The sequence below is a fragment of the Ictidomys tridecemlineatus genome, chromosome 4 (genome assembly GCF_052094955.1).
Source record: "Ictidomys tridecemlineatus isolate mIctTri1 chromosome 4, mIctTri1.hap1, whole genome shotgun sequence".
Lineage (NCBI taxonomy): Eukaryota > Metazoa > Chordata > Mammalia > Rodentia > Sciuridae > Ictidomys > Ictidomys tridecemlineatus.
In genome coordinates this window covers 131,736,561-131,761,778 of record NC_135480.1, presented here as the reverse complement: position 1 = coordinate 131,761,778, position 25,218 = coordinate 131,736,561, and the positions used below count along the sequence as shown (strand labels likewise).

The 25,218-nt window shown below is 35.1% G+C and overlaps 1 long non-coding RNA gene across 1 annotated transcript in view; it reads right to left on the bottom strand.

The window, feature by feature from the left end:
* Positions 1-25,218, bottom strand: part of LOC144377251 (uncharacterized) — an 83,840-nt gene that overhangs the window by 17,117 nt on the left and 41,505 nt on the right. The window lies entirely within an intron of this gene.

Genomic DNA, 25,218 nt, shown 5'->3' with positions numbered 1-25,218 from the left:
AAGGCAACAAATACAGGGCACAAAATTATAATTATTAGAAAATACTATATCTGAATTCATAGTAAACTCCAAGAAACCCATATATAAACTATTAAAATCAAAAGAAATGTAGCAACTTGGTAGTATACAGTATCATTATTATGATATCAACATTGCTTCCCAGCAACAAAAACCAATTACAAAATGTGATAAGAAAAATTAGAAAAAAACATTTCCTATATAAAGAGAACTATAAAGTACTTAGTAATTCCTATATAAATTTGCAAAATATTCCTAGAGAAGATCTTATTTGAAGGCCTGATAGAAGACCTGTTATAGTCTGTTCAGGATGTAATAACAAAATACCTTAAACTAGTGCAATGGTTTGAATCCCTCAAAAATTCATATTGAAACTTAGTCCCCAATGCAATGGTATTGAAGCAGGGTCTTTAGGAGATGATTAGGCTCCGAGGGCTACATCCTCATGAATGGGATTAGTGCCTTTATAAAAGGGCTTAAAAGTGCAAGTTCAGTCCCTCTCTTTTCATCACTTACACCAGGTAAATAACATTTTGGAAGCAGATAGTGAAACCTCACCAGACACCAAATCTGCCTGGATTTTGAAGTTCCCCACATTTAGAACTAGAAGAAACAAATTTCCTATTGTTTATAAATTATCCAGTCTAAGGGATTTGATGATAGTAACATGGATGGACCAAGGCAACTGAACAATTTTCAAATAACAGAAATTTATTTCTCATGGTTCTGGAAGCTGGAAAGTCCAAAATCAAGGCAGCAACAGATTCAAAGTGTGATGAATGCCTGCTCTCTGCCTTAAAGATGGCTCTTTATTACTGGGTCCTCACATGGCAGAAGAGGCCAATCAGCTTCTTTCCACCTCTTTTATAACGGCACAAATTCCATTCATGAGGATAAGCATTTTACTATTCTACTTTAAAAGCAGTCTTTTGAATCTTTGCAAATGAAAAATGGAAATGAACACAGCATGAGTGTGTGTACACGCACGTGCGCATACACACACACATGTGCACACACACACACACACACACACACCCCTCAAACTTAAATGGAGTGGAACAAAGAATACTTCTTTAGTCCAGATCTCAGACACTTCCCTTCTCACTTGAAGTGACTTCTGTCCCCTTTCCACATACAAGATGAATGACAGGTATGATACCCAATTACAATTTTTTTTCTTCATCATGTGATTATTGAGAGGCCACCTCCACTATGATCTGGCAAAGATTATTTTATTAATGAATAACTACTTTGTATTAGCTCTGGGATATTTCTGATGCTGGGGACACACACACAAAAATGCCTAAAATGCAAGAATTCAAACATTATGATGTAGCACTGAGTTAAGCATTATTTAAAAATTACTAGGAACATAGTAGAATTCTCAGCAAGATTTCCCAATTAGTTCACACCCTGATGCATACTCACCACTGTTCAAAATATATCTTCACCAGATGTAAAAATCTGGGTTGATAGTTTTTAATTTTGGGTTTTCCTCATGGCACTTTAAATGAAGATTGTCTTTTATTTTCTTCTGGCTTCCATAGTTTTTGATGAGAGTTGGCAGTTTTTCAAACTATTGTTCCTCATATGAAATGTGTCTTCTTTTTCCTTGAATTTTCAGTAGTTTGACTATAATTACCCAGGCATGCATGAGTGCGTGTGTGTGTGTGTGTGTGTGTGTGTGTGTGTGTCTATTGTATCCTGTTTGAGTTTCTCTGAGATGCTTAAATCTGTAAAAATTGTACCTTACATCAATTGGAGAAAAATATTTCCCCCTTTTGCTGCCCTCCATCTTTCTAATAATGTCCCACAGGTCACTGAAACATTTCTTGGTCTTTCAAATCTTTCTTTTTCTCCTGAAATTGTATAATTTCATTCAACTATCTTCAAGGTCATTTCTCTTCTGCTAGCACTATTCTATGGTAAGTATTTTCATTGCATGTATTTTATCTTGAAATCTAGAATTTATACTTCCTATTTTCTTCCTCCCCCAGTACACTTTCTTTTACTTCACGTACCATCATATAAAAAGGTGCTTTCCAGGCAATTGGGAGTTTCCATCGCTGCAACTTGGGAGGCTGAGGCAGGAGGATCACAAGTTTGAGACTTGTGTTGGCAATTTGGCAAAAACCTGTCTCAAATAAAATATTGAAAGGGCTGCTAAAAATGTAGCTCAACGGTAGAGCACCATTGGGTTCCATCCCCAGTACCACCCCCCAAAAAATATAAATAAACAAACAAATAATAAATAAATAAAAAGATACTTAAAGGTTCTTACTAAAAGTTCTTCCTATACCAAATCATGAGTCATCTTGGAGTCCTTATTATTTGATGATTCTTTTTCTTTATATTGAGTTACATTTTCATAATTCTTCATATGTCAGTTAGTTTGATACTGTATCCTGAACTTTGTGAATGTTATATGATTCTGCTTTATCCTTCAAAGAGTGGTAATTGTTTTAAGCAATGGACATGGGTGAACTCAAATTGCCAACTTTGTCTCTTGGTTAGCATCTCAAATTTCTGTTCAACTATTTCTCTTTATCTGGATTCTACTCCACACCATAGTTGTTCTGGAATGATCCCGTGATATACACAGACCTAGAGGCTTCACTTTTCCAGCTTTCTCTTTTCTTCAGTTCTTAATTCTCCAATGGCTGTGGTTAGCTTCAGTCTCTACTCTCTGATTCCTCAGAACTGTGGTTTCCTATTGGAGTTTCAATCACCCTATTCAGCTATAACTATACAGCTCTCAGGCTGAAGTTCATAACAAAGGAATTTCATCCCACATTGTCCACTTTATCTCCCATATTTAAACTGCCATCTAGTTAATGCTTAATCGTCCCTGATAGAAGAACTTCTGACAAGTTCTATTGTTTATTTGGCTGAGTAGTACAAGAGACATGGGATTGATTAAGATTCTTGAAAGATTTAAATTCTGCATGAGGGATTTCTTTCCTTCACTTTAGTGTTAGTAATGTAGTCAAATGTTCCATTTATTTAACTCTGTTTCATACATTGCTATTTAGAAACACCAAAAACAAGTGAAAGCATGTTGACAAATATGGGAAGAGAGATGATAAGACAAGATATGAAAGTGATATTGTTGTGATAACAATGTCCTCACTGTGGGAATAGAATAGTGTTTCTCTTTGGCACAGAGGCAAGAAAATTGTAGTATTTATGAGGACTTCACTTATCCAAGAAAAGGCATCAAATTCCATTTGGCTCAAAGTAAAGGTTCTAGGAAGTTCTTCTTTCTCCTTTCTCATAATCTTAAGTCCCCAGTGGTAGAAGAAATGACTTTAAGAACAACTACTCTAGACTTAACTCTAATAAACAGAGGAGTCATTTTTGGTGTTTGGGAAATGATAAAAGTCTTAAAACAAAGCAATCCTATCATCTCAGATCATACCACCTAAAGAGAAAAACTACCAGAGCCTATTTTAAATACTCTGCTGGGACATTTAGAAGGGCATGTTTCAAACACATTGTAATTTACGGTTCCAAAATACTGACCAAGTTGTTCCAAATATGACACTTGAATGGTAGCATCCCAGAGAGTGGAAAGCTCTTATTGAGGTTGTTCCAATTCCAAAATGAAAATCATCTTAGGAAAAAGACAGAAGGTGGAAATGCATGGAGGAAATGCCCCAAGAGTGGAAAGAAAAATAAATAACTAAAGATGTATATAGCCATGCTGTCAGGGAGTCTAAGTCCAAAATGAACCAAGACATACACCCAGGGTCCAGTACCACAAAAATATTTTTAAATGCTATTTTATAAATAAGAAGTGTACAAAGGAGGGTCAGGACTACTGCATGGAGTACAAGAAATTTATATTCAAGTTTCACAGAAGGAAAACAGAATGTCAAAATCCCTGTGTTTGTTTTCTTCTGGTTTCCCAAAATAGAAGAAACCAAATATAGAAGGAGCATTCATAAGAGAAAACAAAATCCAAAGGTAGTAAAGTTATTTTATATGAACTCAGGTCATTTATTTTAGATAAATTGCATCCCAAGGTTTTAAGGAAGCTTGTATGTGAAATCACTCAATGACAATCCTTATTCTATGAGATCTTAGATAAGAGCAAAGGAGACTGAAATAAGGGGGGAAAAAAGCCAGTGTCAGTCCAGTTTTGAGTGGAAAATTACAAGTTTGGCAAACATAGTTCTAAAAGAAAGGATAGATTATGTAATGGTTCAGATATGAGATCAGCACCAAAACTTTGTGTGTGAGACAATGCAAGAATGTCCAAAAGTGAAATAATCCAATTATAAGAGATATGATCTAATCAGTTGATTGATTCACTGATACTGATTAACTGGGTGGTAATTGCAGGTAGTAGGGTACAGTTGGAGGAAGTAGGTCACTGGGGTGTGTCTCTCGGGTTTATATTTTGCCCCTGGTGAGAGTGTTCTCTCCCCTACTTCCTCCCCCGTATTTCCCCTCCCTCCTCACTCTCTCTCTCTCTCTCCTTCCTGGCTGTCATGTCTTGAGTTGCTTTCCCCTGCCACGCCCTTCCATCATGATGTTCTGCCTCACAGTGGGCCCAGAGCAAAGGAATTGGCCAACCACATGCCAAACCCCTGAAACCATGAGTCAAAATAAACTTTTTCCTCCTTTAAGTTGTTTTTGTCAGATCTTTGGGTCACATCAACAAAAAAATAAACTAAAACAGATTACTAAAGGAATCGATTGTGTCTGGAAAAAGTGATAATCAACATAAAATAGCTAAGAATTGCTTGTCACGTTCCAATCATGTTTTACTCTGAAGGGATTCTAAGACTTGTCTGATGAAAACCCAGGATGCAAAGCTTATAAGACATAATGAGTCAATAAAAAATCAAGTAGTTCTCTTTTTATATTCTTTTGTATAGGATGTAAAAGTATGGATTAAATGCTAAGGAAGGCTGTCAGGTTAGAAGTCAGTAGAATTATATATGTAAAGAGTAGTGACTAATGAATTGAGGCCAATCTAAAATATAATATTGACAGATATTATAAGTCAAATTATCTCACCTAAAATGGCACATTACAGTACAGTATCTAGGGGCTGGGGTTGTGGCTCAGCGGTCTAGGAACTCTCCTCTCACATGTGAAGCACTGGGTTCAATCCTCAGCACCACATAGAAATGAATAAATAAATAAAGGTACAAAAAAGAGTACAGTATCTAGGAATGTCGCCTCTCTTTACAAATGTTATCAAGTTAACACAAGGCCATTAGTGTGGAACATAATACAGTATGATGGTATCCTCATAAGAAGAGGACCACCAGTCAAAAGAGAGACTCACACAGAGGACACCATGTGACAGTGGAAGCCAGGATGAAAGTGCCTTATTGCAGGACCAGGGACACCAGGACTGCCAGCAGCCACCAGAAACTAGAAAACAGCAAAGGAAACACTCTCCCCTACACCTTTCAAATGGAGTATGGTCCTGTTGACCTCTTAATTTCAGACTTTGGGCCTCCAGAACTGTGAAAGATTATATTTCTGCTGTTTTGAGCCACGCAATTTATAGTGCTTTTTGACAGCAGCCCCAGGAAACCCACACCAGAAGTACATCCCAGGAGTCTGATTCTGACCCTGTCAATTCAACTTTCTACAAAGAGCTGAAGACATAAAGGACATGTTAAAAAAAAAAAAAGACTAGGAACAAAAATTTATTAAGAATAAAAATGTCCTTGATTTAAAATAATAAAAGGCAACTAGTTTATTTTACTGTTTTATCACTATTTAAAAATAAGACAAGTACAAGCAGAATTTACACTTTCAATTTTTTAGTTTCTAAGGAACTCAAGAAAATCATTACTTTCCTTAATAAATTATGGGCCATTGTATCATTTTAATAGGCACAACTGGAGTCCTAAGTTCGGTTCCAAATACGGTGCATTAAAGAGCTCTGAGCAATGAGGTCTAGTTTAGAGGAAAGTGATCAAAAGAAGCATCTCAAAACCAAGCCATGTTAAAAGTCCAAAGAAATGACAAAGTAAAACGACAGAGAGTTACGTGTGGAGAAGAGATGACTCAAAGCAGACACCTCAGTGTCTACAGACACTGAAGAGGTATTTGACTGTCTCTCCAGGACCTCAAGAGGCTGCATGAGTTTCAGAATTTCACACTCCTATTACTAACTAGGAGCATCCAGTATGTGAATGATCTTTATCTCATATACAGAATGAAAGTGTAATGTGGCAAATAATAGAAATGCAATATTTAATTAATTCTGAGACAACTTTTTCTCTACTTTTTTAACATCCCTAGAATCCAGAGTTGTCTTATAATCATAGACTACCAGGTGGCAGTCATAATGGAGTTTACAGTGATTGTTCATGAACAAGCTTGGATCCTTCTTCATATTGGTGTCACCTTAGTTATGTGCATTACTAACAGGTCATCTGTTTAATTGCCACCTAACATGTCTTAAAAAATGTTTCCCTTGAAATGAAATGAAATTATTAGAAGTGAAATGAGTGAAATGCAATGAAACTACTGCATAAGAAGAAAGGCATTAGAACAGCAGGATGATGCATTGTGTTTAAGATGAGGGGAGCAAGAACTCATCATGGGAGGAAAGACTGCAATCCTGTGTTTTCTTGCAATGCAACAATCAAATGCTTTACTAGATCTAAGAAAATACAGGTGATTTTGTTATGTTCTGTTGCTGGTTTACATTCAAAAAGATTGCCCATTCCCTGCTAAGCAGCACAACTGAAAGCAGGAAGTACTCCATATTTCTTAGAATAGATGAGAGAATGTTTAAAATGAAAGAGGCTGGTATGACCCATTCACACTTCAAACAGCAGCTCTATGGTATTGTATCATAGTTTAATTGGCAGCATTTTTGTTCCTAGTGGAATGTAACTAATGGTACATCTGATGATTGATAGTATCTTCTATTCAACAATATAGCACTTTGTATTTATACAGAACCTTTGTGATTTACAAAGCATTTTCACAAATACCATTTCATCTGACCTCAACAGCTGCATGAAATAGGAGTATGTGTATTTTATAACTATTTAACAAAAGAGAAAATGAATGCTCAGTAGCTAATTACCTTGCCTCCCGTCATGTGTAATGTGACAAAACTGGAATTAGAGATTTAACCTTCTCACTCCTATTCCAGGACTTTTTCTACTTTAAAAAATGTACATCATGGATAATTTTTTCTGTTAATATTTATATTAATTAAAGTATAAAGTAATGTATATAATATATAAAATTTCAGAAAACCTTGCCTTTTGATATCCAAAAGACAAACTAAGGGACAATGATCTTTTCAATGCCATGTTTCTTTATACCTGATGAAAGAAGAGGTACAGAAAAGCAAATTCTTTCAGAAAGTTGTTCCAAGTGATAAAAACAAAAACCAACTGTTTCTGTCCTGGGAAAGAATTAATAACTTTGCTATTTTTACCTCCTCTGAAACTAATGCAATTCTGAAATGGAATACTCGGTTATCTAGGTTCTCATGCATGCCCACAATTTGCAATTTTAAAGTATCTGTCTGTCCTCTGAGACAAAAATTAAGTTCTTCAGTATATCTCCTTGACACAAAGCATACAAATATTCTGATCCTTGGATTTGAAATAAAATTAAAATAAACAGCTATGTGTCTTAGTAGAGTTTTAGATATTCTCACAAAACGCACTAAATCATTTTATTCGGATTGCATCTTAATCTTCATAACCATCCTGTGAAGTGTTATCATAATCACCAACCTTTGACATAGTTGGGGACTCACAGCAGTCACACCACTTGCCCAAAGTCACCACCTCCTACAGATGTTGCAACCAGAACAGGAATCTCCTCCTATGAATCTTCATGTAGGAGAAGATTTGGGAGATACATACATACATATCTAATATGGAGAATTGCTGAGTTACACAGTGGCTTTAGGTTCAATATTCTGAGGAATGGCCAGACTCTTTTCCAAAGTAACTGCAACATTTCATAATCCCAGCTACAGTATCCTAAGAGTTCTCATCTCTTCAAGCCTTCACCAGCACCATTTAGCTGTGTTCTGATTATGCCATCCTTATAATTAATCATGGGTTTAAAATGTTACCTCCTTGTGGTTTTGATTCACATTGTGCTAATGACTGATGATGTTGAGCATATTTTCATGCACATACTGATCATTTGTACATCTTCTTTAAAAAATGTCCATTCAGATCCTTTGCCCACCATACATAGCAAAATTTACCATATCATTTTAAGAGTACACTTCTGTACCACTAAGTATATTTGTAAAATATATAACAATCCCTACTATCTGCTTCCAAAACTATTATCATCTCAAATGGAAACTCCCTACCCACTAAATAATAGTTCCCCATATGACCCTCCCCCAATTCCCTAGGAATATCTATTGTACTTCATGTCTTTATAGTTTCCTATTCAAGGTATCAGTAGAATCAGATAATATTTCTCTTTTTATGTCTGGATTATTTTGCTTAGCATAATGCTTTCAAGATTCTTCTGTGTATTAGAATTTTATTCCTGTTTAATGACTGAATAATATTCCTTTTTGTGCACATTTCATATTGTGTTTATTCATTTCTCTGTTTGTTGACATATTGTTTCCACCTCTTGGCAATTACGATTAATGCGGCTATGGGTATGAGTACACAAGTATCTGTTTAAGTCCCTGCTCAATTATTTTGCTCAGGAGTAAAATTACTGGATCACCTGGTAATTCTATGTTTAAATTATAGAGGATCTGCCAAACTGTTTATACTGTTTATGCACCATTTTATACTTCCCACTAGCAATGCACAATGATTCCAATTTCTCCACATTCTCTCCAACACTTAAAATATGGTAGTTTGGAATATAAAATGGCACAGTTGAGGTTAACAATTATTAAACACATGTCAAGTAACTCAGCAATTCCACTAGCAAATTATATATATTAATAGCCATAATAAGGAGTGTGATATCCACTATGGCCATTGCCATTTTTAATTGGGCTATTTTTCTTTGTAATGTCAAATTGCAAGATTTATTTACATATTCTATATATCCCTTTTGATCAAACATCAGTTTAATATTGATAATGATTGGCTTGTGATTAACATAGGATAGCAGACCACATAAGGATTTTCATTTATATATTGGCCAATAATTTTTACATATTGAAAAAGGAACTTACATGAGGCTGAATAGCTTTTGAACTGAGTTTACTTAACAACCAGGGCAGTGTATATGTTCTGTTTTAGAGCATACACACAGCTGTATTCCCACCATGTCTCTTTGTGCAAAATCTAGCTCCATGAGTATAAGTTTTCATTTTTTTAAGATTTGTTACTTTAAGAGGCTTTCTCAAACCCTAGAAATTACTTTAAAATTCACAGTAACTTCCAATGAGTGAGATTAGAAACTGCCATTTGGTTATTAATAAAGAGCTCTGAAATAGCAATTTTAGAAAACTACAGGGTGATGGGAAATAGTATTTTAGTAAATGCTGCAAAATCTTCAAGCACAAAATGAACAAGGGAGGGGGAGACAGGGACCGTTCCTGTGAGTGGCTAAATGATACCTTTCCATTTCCTTATCGCAGAACGTGTCAGGATCACACTAAGGAGTCCCATTCAAATCAAGCAGCCACAGACAGCCCAGATGGAATACAAATAGACGGAGGAGAAGTGGAGCAGGGTTAGCGAAGTGTGCAGTGGGGAGATTGATGTTGATACCCTTCACTGCCAAGTGAAATGCCAATAATGCTTGTATAGCATTTTGTGCGGGCAATGGGAGTATTGATTCTTGAGCAATAATAAAGAATGAAGCCGCTCTCTCAGGTATAAAAATATTGGCAACTGTTACAAAGAATTGACTCATAGGGGCCTGAGTGCTGGCCTATCTTAATACAAATAATTCAGGCTTCAGAAGGATTGCAAGAGCAGCCAGGCATGGTTTGCAGGCACCAACTCTGCGATTAATTTACCTGCATCTTTCCTGGGCCTCCCAGCCTATCAACCAATGGGTCTTAGTAGGGCAGGAGCTAAATGGATTCCTAAGGTCTCATTGAGAGTAAGGCAAGATGATAAAAATGGAAGAAATAAAGGAGTATAAAATGTTTACCAATACATTTTTAAAGTTACAGATTGCATTTATTTATTGCAGCCACCTAAGCAAAGGAATATATGCTTCTAAACACATTCCCATCAACACACGTGATTTCCAAGAAGACTGTTTTATGCTATAGGTTACAATAAGTTTTACACACTAAAACCAAAATGGAACACTTGCAAATGTGTAGAACTATTATATTTGATGATATCATATTCTTGGCAGGAAAGCTGATACTCTACGTTTACAGAAAACTGGAAAATTAGCAAAAGAAGGGATACAGTTACCCACTCTCACAGTCACCCATTCCTAAAAATCAGTAACCTCATGGAGGAATAAAAATAATTCTTCACCATGAGGGCACTAATTGTCTTATTTTTGTAGACAGTAAAAAGTATTTGGTCTCTTATGAACTCTACTTGACCTAGGAATGATTAACTTATTTGAATTAGTGGAATCTTTAAAATGCAGGACCATGACCAATATTTAGACTGAATTTTTAATAATTGTACAAATATATACTCGTTAAGTATACATGCACTCATACACATATATGCAAAGTATGTACTCACTGGTAACAAAAGAAAATACATACTGGTTCAGGCCCAACATTCTAGAGAAGGGTTTTTAAATTTTTTTTTAAAAAAAGGCTATTTATAATATTAAATTAATGAAGGAAAAATAAATAAGTGTCCAACATTGGAGAACTAAGTGATTTTAAGTGAAATAGACTTCAACTCACTTTAAAAATGAGGAAACTCTATGCTGTGATTGACATCACAGGTTAACCAAAGTCAATATCCTCCCACACTAGTCTGCCTTTCAAACAGTTTCCTAATTTTATTACTCTGGCCACTATTCCAGGAAAGGTGACCTGCTGTCCAGTATCAAGCAGAGACCATGCTTGACATAAGCCAGCCAGAGTCGTCCTTTGCTCTTTATCAGTAATGAGAAAAAACAGACTGCTTTAATGTTTAGACCAGTTTGACTTGAAACTTTCTGCTGCTAGTAAGTGAATACATCCAAGAGAACAGATTAAGATATTACTTTAGAAAGCAAGAGTACAAAACAGAATATACCATCTGTCTTCCCTTGTTACTAGATATTACATGACTGTATTCTAAAATATTGATTACTTCTAAGTAATAAGAATATTACACATGATCTTTAATTTTTTGTGCCTATGTACTCTAAATTTGGCATTATGAATATGTATTGGAATTGAAATAAGAAAAGCATTTTCCTCCTATGCACTGTAGAGGATACCACTTATTCAACCTCCTTCAGTCTCCTTATCTCTACCCTTCAAACCTCTAGTTACCATTACTCACTCTACTTTTATGAAATCAACTCTTTTAGCTTCCACATAGGAGAGAAAACACATGGTTTTTGTCTCCTGGACTGTCTTTTTTCACTTAGCAAGTGTCCTCCAGTTGTATCCATGTTTCAGTAAATGCCAGGATTTCAACATCTCTGTTGAGGTGAATCATGGTCACAATAATTCATTATATTTTTAAAAAATATTTTGTGTTTCATAAAGAACTAGAGTAGAGGCACTTAAAGCTTTCCAACACAAAGAAATGATAAATGTTTATGGAGTTGGAAATGCAAGTTATTCTAATTTGATCATTATACATTGTACACATGTAGTGAATTTTCACACTGCACTCTACCCTATAAATGTGTACAATTATTTTGCCATTTTAAAAAAATTCAGAGAATAGTAATGTTTTTACAACACTGAAGACTTTTTCAGTGCAAATAAATCTTACAAGAGTTGGGAAAGAAAAAAACATTTTAAAAAGAATCTCTATCAACATAAGTTAATATAAATAATGCTTATATGGTCCTATAGCAACTGAGAGGCAGGAATTCCTAGTTATAGTGTAAGTAAAAAGATAAGAATCTAATTTTGGCTTCCACATCAGCAGGTATCATTTAGAATTAGGTGCTCCACTGAATTCTTGGTCAGATATTAGATGGGAAGATACATAATGTCTAAAGTTAAAAACATTTTTCTGTTGCTATATTGATATAATAATAAAGCTTCATTATTCCATCAACTTATTAAGAAACATTTATTGAGCATCTGTTAAGTACTAAGCAACATGCCAGCTAGGCAGAGAGAGGTGATAAAGATGGATGAAAAATATGTCCTGCTCTGGAGAAGCTCACAGTCTGAAGGGCAAACTAGCATGTGAAAGTTTGTATTATAATAAGATATTGCTGAAATTGAGGAGTGCAAAACGTAGATGGTGACACAAAGAAAAAAGTGATGTGTTTCAGTTATGGACATGGAATATGTACAGAGGAAATGGCACTGGATTGGTATCTTAAATAATTAATAGTACCCACCAGGTGCTGAGCAACTCAGTGAGAACCTGTCTCTAAAAAAAAAAAATATGCAAAAAAGAGCTGGGGATGTGGCTCAGAGGTTGAGTGCTCCTGAGTTCAATCCCCGGTACCCCCCAAAATAGTAATTAGTAGAACTCATTCATTGACCGGAGGGAGCAAATCCTGGAATGGATAAAACAAAGGGTGACCCAAGGAAATCCAACAAATTCATTGGGCTGCAAGATAAGCAATTTAGTGAACAACGTAAAGAGATGATGAGGGGAGAAAATGTCTCTTCGTTCTATCTTTAGATATGGAGAGCTGTACAGTTTCCTAAGTCAAGGTTTCACAAGATCAAGTCTTGGTCATAATCTATATTCAAAGGCAGTCTGAGGGGAAATGTGAGTGTAGAGATACAACTTGAGAGGATGCTGTGACTGTCCAGATAAGAAGTAATGAGAATGTGAACTATGGTAATGGTAACGGAGTTAGAGAGGGGTGAAAGAGTAAGGGAGCTACTTAAAGGAAGAATTGATGATGTACACAGGCAGTTTTGATGTAGAAGGACAAAAAAGCAAAAATAAGATTAAATTAAAATTTTAAAAAAATCCTGATAATTATTTCAAGTACCTAATTCAAGAACTAGACTGATGGAGAGTATCTTAAATGGGATGGTAAATATAGGAAGAAGAATTGATTTGGGATGGGAGGGATGGAATGTAATAATCTGGAATTCAGAAATATAACTTTGAAACTAAAGGAGAGGTAGGTAAAGATGGCAAGAATTTGGCAGTATCTTGATGCTCTAGCTTCTAACTCAAATAAAGAAAGTTATACCTAAAAATTATAACCAATCTTTAATTGTCATCTAAGGGGAGAGTTGCAAAAATCCTCCCTGATCACTGACCTAAAGAAGCAACAAATAAGCTTGCCATGTATTTAGCACTGGAATAAGGAAAAAAAATCCTCAGTGACTAATCAAAACCAAAACCTTTCCAAACTTGGGAATGGAATTTGAATTTACAATACTCATTTGCTCCATAAAATGCAAGCTATAATATTAACATATCACTTTGTCCAGGGCTTTTGGAATGCCTGTAGTCCTGACAAAAGCAAGATCTAACATTCTCTGGAGAAACCCTTTCTCATCCTAGAGCTGCTGGGATTCCCCCTGAATTGGTCCCCCACCTGCAAGATCATAACCAATAAAAAATTACAACCTATCAGGGCTGGGGTCGTGGCTCAGAGGTAGAGCATTCGCCTGGCACGCCCGAGGTACTGGGTTCGATCCTGAGCACCACATAAAAATAAAATAAAGACATTGTGTCTACCTATAACTAAAAGAAATATTTTAAAAAATTATAACCTATCATGTAAGCACCATGGGGGAACATCAGCCAACACATAAAACAGAAAAATAAAACCCCTTGGTACCTAAAATAAAAGAATAGCCAGTAAAGTGATTGTAAATATTTACAGGTAGATAGAGATAAATAGAAAAAAAAAATAGGAACAATTAGAAACTATGAGAAAGAAAGAAATAGACTTCCAAGTAAAACCATTATGGAAACATTGTCATTGAAGAAAAACTTCCATGGATTTGTCAAAATAAACTATATTTTGAATTATAAAATACAAATTAGTAGATGACAATGGGAGCAATAGCAAAATAGGTGGGATGAAGCAAAAAAAAATAGGTAGAATGAAACTTTAGTCATTCCTAACAGTATAAATATCTAACAGTATAAATAGCCTTGATATTGTATGTTATAAAAAAGAAGATTAAATATTATCTTGGTTAACTTACTGACTCAAGAAGTTTGAAAAGAGGGTGGAAATTAAACTAATGGATAGCACAATAAAGATATGACAGTATTAATGAAACAGGACAAGAACCAACAAAACATAATTTTTTTTTTCTTCTGAAATGAACAAACAAAAAAGCTAACTACCGATTTAATAAAAGTCATAAAAACTTGAAAATACTGTTGAAAGAAATTAAAGAAGAGCTAGCAAAAGGAAACGTAGCTCATGTTTACGGGTTAAGATTCAGTGTTGTTAAAATGTCAGGACTTTTCCAATTAAGCTCCAGATTCAATGTAATCACAACCGATTTTTGCCAGAAATTGACAAGCCAATTCTAAAATTGATATGGAAATTCAGTGGATTTCAAATAGTCAAGAATGATCTTGAAAAAGCAAAGCTGAGGATTTATACATCCCTATTTCAAAACTTTCTTGATTGGTACCACAAACAAGACAGTGTGGAGCTGACATATAGACATAAACTGAGATAAACTACTGCAGATTCAGAAGCAAAACAAAAAGGTTGAATCTTTACCTTAGACCATATTCAAAATTTAACTCAAAATGGATCAAAGACCTGCATAGAAGAGTTCAAATAGAAATATTCTGTTTATAGAAAATACACAGGCACAAGTTTTTTTTACTTTGGATTAAGCAATAATTTCTTAGATATTACACCAATTACACAAGCAACAAAAGGAAGAAAAGAAAAAGTTGACATCATTATAGTGAAAACCTTTTGTGCTTCAAAGGACACACTCAGAAAAGTGAAAAGAGAGCCCATAAAATGGAAAGAAGTTTTGAAATCATATTAAGGAACTTGAATCTAGACTATACAAGTAACGCCTACAACTCATAATAAAAAGACAACCCAAGAAAAGTTATGTAAAGGATCTGAAAAGAAGATACTCAATGGTTAATAAGCACATGGAAAGAAATTCAATATCATTACGAACAAATGCACATCAAACCCACAATGAAATACTCATTAGGATGGTGAAAATAAAGCATTAGAGATGAAATTGAAGAATTGAAACTCTTATAGATTGCTGGTAGGATTCTCAAATAGTAGCATAACTTTAGAAACTAGCTGGGCAATTTATTAAAACATTTAATGTAGTTATCACATTACTCAGCAATTCCACTCTAGGTATATACCCAAGAGAAACGACAACATGCAACTGAACAAAAACTTGTACACAGTGTTCATAGCAGCATTCTTCATAATATCCCCCAAATGGAAATAAGCTAACCTCTATTCATTGATAAATAGACAGAGTATGATATTCTTACATGGAATATTACTCAGAAATAAAATAAAATAAAATAAAATTATAATGCATGCTACAACACAGTTGAATCTTTAAAACATCATTTTAAGTGAAAGAAGCCAATCACAAAGAACCACATATTGTATAATTATATTTATATGAAATTTACAAAATAGGTAAATACATAGAGATAGAAAGTAGACTGGTAGTTGCCTAAGACTGGAGAGATTGGTGGGGTGTGAGGATTGGGAGTGATGGCTAATGAGTAGGAAATTTCTTTGTGATGAAACTTTTAAAATTTATTGTAGTGATGTGAAAAACTATTTCACACATTAAATGGGTGATTTGTATGATACATGAACTATATCTCAATAAATTATATAAAAATCTAAACAGCACATACAAAAACCTGCACATGGATTTTTTGTCAGCCTTACTCATAATTACCCAAACATGGAAGCAACCAGGATGTCCTTTCGTAGGTGAATGGAAAAATAAGCTGTTCTACATTCAGATAATGAATACTATTCAGCATTAATCCATTATGTGTCCAGTTTTCAATTCTGCAAATATTTCAATGAAATTGACACTGGAGTATTAGTAGGTAAGAAATTATAATTTTGAGCTTATATATTCTTTATTATTAGAACAAAAATGAAGTTTATCCAATAAATAGGACACTGGGAAAATACAGAGTCTTTTACATATATAAATAAATGTAAATAATACTTTGTAAAACATGATATGCTTTCATAGATAAAGAAATGACTTTTATAACCTGTTCAACAATTATTTTGGTGGAAAGGAGCAAAACACTATATAATGTTACATTCCTTTTTTGACAATATGTTGTTGGTTTCACGGGACATGGCTTGTTTTGATATCATGATTGTTCTTGCTATTTGAGAATAATGTGGCTTCTCATATTAAATCAATAGCATCACGGACAGCAATAGATATGGGAGTATTATGCTTTCTTCTTCCTGATGGCTTCTCGCTACATCATTTTAGGTATGCCAAGCAGACGTTTCTTGAAATCCAACAAATTTGTCAGATCCTTATCTTTGCTCACAAATTTATGAATAATCCCTGCATTTATATACTTAATTATTCAAGGATAGGAGGAAAAGGGTAATAAAAATGTCTATAAAAATATGTCATAAAAAATGACTCAAAGCCAAGTGTAGTGGCGCATGCCTGTAATCCCAGAAGCTCAAGAGGCTGAAGGAAGAGGATCATGAGTTCAAAGCAAGCAAAAGTGAGCATCTCAGGGAGACTCTGTCTCTAAATAAAATGAAATATAGGACGGGGATGTGGCTCAGTGTACATGTGCCCCTGAGTTCAGTTCTGGTTACCCTCCCCCAAAAAAATGACTCAAGAAAACCTGAAAAGCAAGCACAGAGTTAAATTCAATCAAGAAATTGAATGAAATAGAATAAAAATTCTGTCAACAAAAGCACATGCTTCAGAAGATTTTTAGTGGTAGATGCAAAAGCTCAAAATACTATGAAAGATAAAAAGAAAAATTTTGCAGCAATTTAGACTTTTGAATTTTATTTTTCTCATAGCAAGGTACTGCAATTAACACATAGGTTCTAAGAATGAGAGAGGCAACATCATATCAAATGGACAAACTGCTGATTATTTTTCTCAGAGTAGTGGTTTGATAGGAAATTGGAACAGACAATTGGTAAGGTAAGAGGTTTGCCTCTCCAGCTTTCAAGACTGTGTTCACATTCAAAACAGAAGGGACCTTCTCAGTCTCCTACAAGATAGAGTCCTCCACTTTCATCTGGACTTTGAAGGACTGTAGGTAGAAGTGGATATTGTTTGATTATCCAATTCTTTGCACATTCCCTCAACTTTCTTTTTTACTACCTAACATGGTAGTCCTTGGAAGAGGGCTACAAATCTAGCTGCTGGGATCAGGATTGACCCTTATACAAGAAACTATAACCATATCTTTAAACCTTTTGAGCAGAATTTCTAAGAATCTAATGGGCTGGATTTTTGCCATCATCCCATCTGACATATCGAATTGTCAGGAACTGCAGCTGTATTTTTGTGGCTAGGATAGCTCACCTATTCTCTTTCTGTGTACCCCACCATACACGAATGGGAAAGGAACAAAGGCAAAGCACCAGTTAGGTTTCTATTGCTGGTGGTAATTTGGGCCAGCATCATTGAGGAATCTGATGTTCTTCTAAAGGAGGAAGTGTTTGGGTTAAAATCCATGCCAAATTGAGAGGAAAAAAATAATAGCTAAAGGCAAGACATGAAAAAAATGGATTCTGCAAAGAAGGAAATACATTGCATTGTTATCTGGAGAGAGGCTCAGAGCAAGAGAATAATCTTGTCCTTTTGTAGAATTAAATCAAGTGTCTGAAAGAGTGAATTCATATGTTGTCCAAGACCACCTCCTTTTGTGCAACCAAGTCATGCTGAATGGAAATCTGCAAACCTGAATGGCATCACAATAGCGTGTATTCTGGTCAGACTGGCTGTTGAAAACTCAATAAAGCTCTTGTAATGTGCCAGCATTTTTTGATTCTTGTTTTTAAGCTTATAACTACTACATAAGTTATCATTTTGGAAGGAATTTCCAAGGGTTACTCTCTGAAGGGCCATTAAACCTTGAAATGTACAACTGGCAGACGGATCCCTGTGCAAACCTAAGCCTTGGTGACTAAATGTTTAAGGGGCTTCCTGTCTATGATTTATAAAACATAACAGCTGTATGCTGTAGGGCACTTTATATAAATACAGATCACCTTTGATGCTTGGTTTCCTCTGTGCTCCTCCTATGTGCCTTTAATATTTGCTGATTTTGTTTTACATCTTTTCATTGAAATAAGCCACAACTATTTGTATCATGATTCCTGAGCCCTATGAGTCCTTTCTGCAAATCACCATAGCTGACAGTGGTCTTAGAAAGCCCGGAAGCAAATACTCTTGCATGGAGTAGTCAGTCATTTAATGTTTTATAGGTGAATAAATGAAGTGAGTATAACACTATGCCCTCTCTTGTCCTCTAGAGTAAGAGGGTGATATTCTCTTTGCAAAAGGGTATTCCAACTTAGTGACTGGAACAAATTACCATGGTCTAATGGGTTTTATTTATACCATAACTAAGCAAACAAAATATTCATGTTTTCTTCCTCAGAATATATCAAAAGAAAATTGGAAAGAGATTTTGAAAACAAGCTGAGAAAAAAAAGGGAGAGAAAAAAAACATTTCTAACAATAATTTTCTGAGGCTAAGAGAAGTCCTGTGAAAAGCAAAGAGCAAATCAAAGCTATTATAAGACTCAATGATAAAAAAAGAACCCTCTGGCCTGAAACTTAAATAAAAATTATATATATATATAATAAAATTTGAAACAGAAAGAGTAATAAAAAGTCTAACAGGGAAATAAAAATAGAAACTACAATACAGAATTTCTTATAAAATATCAATAGGTTGGATGATTAAAAGAGAAAGGCAAGAATAAAATCTATGGATAGAACAACAACCGAAAAAACACCATCAGCTCTGAAGATGAATCATATGCGTAAACGTGGGAATAGCATTGTCTGAATGGACATATTCACTGCATTTGAAAACATATATTAGGAGTATGTTTTTAGTCATCTATATTTTATTTGGGAACTTGATTCAGTAATTATTAACACAGTCATAATTGCATAAAAATATTAATGCCTTGGGTAACTACATCCTAGATAATAGGAGTATTTCAATAAAATTACTGTTGTTCTACTCTAGTTCTTATAAGATAAATGGGGCATTATTACTTCTCATCCAGAATCACCCAGAATCATGTTGACCAAAGTGTCTAGGCACCTCATGGTGCCATCAAGTTGACATATTAAATTAAGTATCACAATCAAGAAGTTCATAAATATAAGAATCTTTTCCTGTGATACAGGGCTTCAACACCTGACAGGGACTCCATGAGAAAATGATAACATGTTGCTCTCTTAATAGCTTCACAAAAGCAGTAGCTCACAATAAGCAAAGTAGAGATGCCCAAGCTGCATGGCAAAGGAAGAAAGAGGAGAAGTGGGCTTGCTACAGTGGAAATACCACCCAAGGCCAGAAAACCCACCTGATTACCACATTTCAAAGGCAGATGCAGAGAATGTTCCACTTAACCAAAGCCATAAAGAATGTGCAATGAGAGGGATGCAGTAATCGCTGAAAAGCTCAGTGGTATCTCTGCTTTGTGGGAAAGGCTGATGGTGGGAGATGCTGTACAGCATTTGACCTTCTGATATTGAAGAGAAATTAAAGGATTGTCAAAAATCATAGAGGTCAGACAGCAGCATTAAATTGTCAAAAACCGCACAATGCAGTTGTTATAATGAATGGCAAGAATGACACCAGCAAATGGGGTCTAATTTGAAGACAGCAATAGAATAGATTATAAAGCCTGACATCTCTATAGGCAAAATCAATGTGTGCTTGACAAAAATGTTGCTCAATATTTGTACAATTAAAAAACCTAAAATTGATAATAAGAAACTAACCATGGGACATCAAGTGACCATGTGTCCAGACTACCTATTATGATCAAGATTCTATCAGACTCACCAAGACACAAGATCGGGAGATTCTAACCACAATCCATTATGAGATCTAGTTATAATTTCCATATTTTGGCATGAATAAGGCCAAGTGGCGGAAACAAACAGCACAGATAAATTGCCAGTTCCCCAGCCATTCATTCTTGTTGAACTGGGATCTGTTGTTCTACAGCTCCCTTACAAGCAGTTGAAGAAGTATAAAGTTCAGGCTTGAAAAGTGGATGGGTTGACTCAGCATGTGGATTCAACATGAACAAGTACATCCACCCATTCTGGGATGGTGCTGAACATCAATTGCTTGGGAAAATCCTAATATACCAAGATTTGGGGAAATAATTAGATTATGAGAGGTGCCACTATCACAGGGTTAATTCATGATATGGGCTAACTAGGTGCTAACTGTAGGGAGGTAGGATGTGGCTGAAGAAAATGGGTTACTGGGGGTGCGTCTTTGTGGTTTATATTTTGTCCTTGGTGAGCAGAGTTGCGCTCTCTCTCTCTCTCTCTCTCTCGCTCTCTCTCTCTCTGTCTCCTTCCAGTTGCCATGTCCTGAGCTGCTTTCCTCTGCCATGCTTTTTTGCTGTGATGTTCTGCCACACTTTGAGCCCAAAGCTATGGAGTCAGCTGACCATGGACTGAACTTCTAAAACCATTAGCCAAAATTAACTTTGTCTCTTTTAATGTGTTCTTGTCAGGTCTTTTGGTCACAGTTATGTTTTAGTCAACAGCAACGGTTTAGCTGTTGACTAAAACAGCTTCTGTTACACAATAGAGATAAGGAGGAATTTGTTTGGATATAAGGCAGTTTATTTACATGCTTCTTATTCTTCCAGTCTCCAATTTTAATGGTAAAAAGGAAATTCTTCTGCCACAGCCTGAGAAAGAGGTTGTAGGTTATAACCAAGAATCCAGACCCAAGAGGAAAGAGGTCTTGAATCTGCTTATCTGGTAAGCCACTCCAACCACAGATGTCCTCGTTATTCTAGAATAGACAGTAGAAATAGGAGACAATAAATAACTGTAGTTCATCATACTATCTGCCCTTTTATTACTTTAAGAAAAGAGGTGCACCAGAATCCTGCAGGAACCTGTATCAGAAATTTTAGCAAAGAACCAGAGGCAAGCAGTGCAAGATATAGACTACAATGGGTGCTGTGGACTGTGGCTAGACTGCCCCTCTTGGATATTCAAGCATTCCTTTTCTTAGCTACTGAAAATGGTGGTGGATGACAGCTCTTGTCTGATTCTCTAATTGTGGATTACCTTCAGCTAAAAAGATCTGGCCATCCAAGACTAACAACTAGTTGATGGGGAGTTTACCAGAAAACCAAATCTGCATAGATCTTTACATTTATATTCATATAATTATTCATTTAATCAATAATGAAACTACAAAAGTAGAGATTTGATCTAGTCTCTGCCCCTCAATGACACCTCAGGATGTTTAAGCTCTTTATCTTTTTTCATCATCTTTTTTTACCATCCTTGAACATCTAATTAAAAACACTTTCTTTCTTCACAGTCTCTTTCTATGGACTGAATCATGCCCCCCATCCCCAATTCATATGTTGAATCTTTAACTCCAATATGATGCTATTTGGAGACGGTGCTTTAAGGAGACAAATAAGTTTAAGTGAGAACAGGGATTTCATCATGGGCATTAGTACCCTTCTAAGAAGAGAAAGAAACATTTTAAGAGCTTTCTTTGGGCCATGAGAGGACATCACAAAAGAGCAGCCTTCCTCAACCTAGAAAGAGAGCCTTTACCAGAACACAACCATGCTGGCGCTTTGATTTAGGACTTTCAGCATCCATAAGTGTCAGAAAATAAATGTCGGTTGTTCAAGTCACCCTGGCTATGTTATCTGTTATGGCTCTCTGGATCGATAATTTTAATAGATTTGAAATAATTCATTTGTTAAATACTCAAGGCCTACAGTATTTTAGAAAAGAAATATAATTTTGGAATTCTATAAATAGTTTTTCATCATTACTGACCTGTATATTTCTCCTTTTCATAATTGGTAATATCTGTTTTCCAAGAAAATCAACCATTCCAGGATACCAAATGTATTTGAACAAAGTTATAATTTTTTTCTGTATCTATGGTTGTTTGTCTATTTTTGTTTTGATTTGCTATTTTATGTTCTCTGTGGTTTTCTTTTTTATTTGTTTAATATTCAATTGATTTTATTTTTTAAATACATGTAAGTGGTGAGAAGAGGGGTAGGAGGGAAAGGGAGGGGGCAGGGGACTAGCAAGGATGGTGGAATGTGATGGACATCATTATACAAAGTACATGTATGAAGACTTGAGTTGGGTGCCAACATACCTTATATACAAACAGAGATAAGAAAAATTGTGGTATATATGTGTATTAATAGTTGTAAAGCAAATAAAAGTACATGTATAATGGCATAAATAGGCGTGAACATAATTTACATACAGAGATACAAAATATTGTGCTCTATATGTATAATAAAAATCGTAATGCATTTCATTGTTGTTGTGTATTTTAAAAAATAACAATAATAGAAGAATTGTAATGCAAAAAAGTGCATGTATAAAGACATTATTGGTGTGAACATACTTTATATACAAAGATATGAAAAATTGTGCTCTATATGTGTAATAAGAATTGTAATGCATTCTGCTGGAATTGTAATGCAAAAAAAGTGCATGTATAAAGACATTATTGGTGTGAACATACTTTATATACAAAGATATGAAAAATTGTGCTCTATATGTGTAATAAGCATTCTGCTGTCATGTATTTAAAAAATAAAATTAATAAAAAAGAAAGAAAATTAAAAATAAATAAATACATGACATTGGGTCTGGGGATGTGGCTCAAGTGGTAACGCGCTTGCCTGACATGTTTGGGGCACTGGGTTGGATCCTCAGCACCACATAAAATAAAATAAAGATGTTGTGTCCACTGAAAACTGAAAAATAAATATTAAAAATTTTCTCTCTCTCTCTCTCTCTCTCTCTCTCTCTCTCTTTCTCCTCTCTCTCTCTCTTTAAAACAATACATGACAGTGGAATGCATTACAAATCTTATTACACATATATACCACAATTTTTCATATCTCTGTTTGTATATAAAGTATATTCACACCAATTCGTGTCTTCATACATATACTTTGTATAATGATGTGATCACATTCCACCATTATTGCTAACCCCCTTCACCTTCCCTTCCCCTCCCACCCCTCTTCCCTATCTAAAGTTCCTCTATTCCTCCCATGCTCTCCCTCCCTACCTCATTAAGGGTCAGTTACCTCATATCAGAGAAAACGTTCGGCATTTGCTTTTTTGGAATTGGCTAACTTCACTTAGCATTATTTTCTCCAAAGCCATCCATTTGCCTGCAAATGTCATGATTTTATTCTCTTTTATTTCTGAGTAATATTCCATTGTGTATATATGCCACTTTTTAAATCCATTCATCCACTGAGGGGCATCTAGGCTGGTTCCACAGTTTAGATATTGTGAATTGTGCTGCTATAAACATTGATGTACCTGTGTCCCTCCCGTATGCTGTTTTTAACTCCTTTGGGTATACACTGAGGACAGGGATAGCTGGGTCAAATGGTGGTTCCATTCCCATTTTTCCAAGAAATCTCCATACTGCTTTCCATATCGGCTGCACCAATTTGCAGTCCCACCAGCAATGTATGAGTGTGCCTTTTTCTCCACATCTTTGCCAATGCTTATTGTTGTTTGTTTTCATAATTGCTGCCATTCTGACTGGAGTGAGATGATATCTTAGAGTAGTTTTGATTTGCATTTCTCTAATTGCTAGAGATGATAAACACTTTTTCATATATTTGTTAATTAATGGTATATCCTCTTCTGAGAGTGTCTGTTATGTACTTGGCCCATTTATTGGTTGGGTTATTTTATTTTATTTTTGGTTCTTAGCCTATTGAGTTCTTTATATACCCTAGAGATTAGTGCTCTATCTGATGTGTGAGGGGTAAAAATTTGCTCCCAAGATATAGGCTCTCTATTCACCTCACAGATTGTTTCTTTTGCTGAGAAGAAGCTTTTTTAGTTTGATTCAATCCCATTTATTGATTCTTGGTTTTAATTCTTGTGCTATAGGAGTCTTATTAAGGAAATTGGGGCCTAATCCCACATCATGAAGATTAAGGCCTACTTTTTCTTCTATTAGATGGAGAGTCTCTGGTTTTATTCCTTGGTCCTTGATCCACTTTGAGTTGAGTTTTGTACATGGTGAGAGATACAGGTTTAATTTCATTTTGTTGTATATGGATTTCCAGTTTTCCCAGCACCATTTGTTGAAGAGGCTAACTTTTCTCCAATGCATGTTTTTGTCATCCTTTTCTAATATAAGATAATTATACTTTTGTGGGTTAGTCTCTGTGTCTACCAGTCTGTTTTGGTGCCAATACCATGCCGTTTTTGTTACTATTGCACTGTAATGTAGTTTAAGGTCTGGTATAGTGACACCACCTGCTTCACTTTTCCTGCTAAGGGTTGCTTTAGCTATTCTGGGGCTTTTATTTTTCCAGATAAATTTCATGTTTGCTTTTTCTATTTCTATGAGGAATGCCATTGGGATTTTTAGTGGAATTGCATTAAATCTGTATGATGCTTTTGGTAAGTATGGTCATTTTTATAATATTAATTCTGCCATTCCAAGAGCAAGGTATATCTTTGCATCTTCTAAGATCTTGATTTCTTTCTTTAGAGTTCTGTAGTTTTCATTGTATAGATCTTTCACCTCTTTTATTAAATTGATTCCCAAGTTGTTTTTGTTGTTGGTTTTTTTTGTTTGTTTGTTTTTGTTTTTTTGGTGGCTCTTATAAATGGAATAGTTTTCCTCATTTCCCTTTCTGAGGACTTGTCACTGATATACAAAAATATCCTGCTATTTTGCTGAATTCATTTACTAGTTCTAGAAGTTTTCTGGTGGAACTTTTTGGGTCTTCTAGGTAAAGAATCATATCATCAGCACTAGTGCTAATTTAAGTTCTTCTTTTCCTATATGTATCCCTTTAATTTTTTTCATCTGTCTAATTGCTCTGGCCAGTGTTTCAAGAACTATGTTAAATAGAAGTGGTGAAAGAGGGCATCCCTGTCTTGTTCTAGTTTTG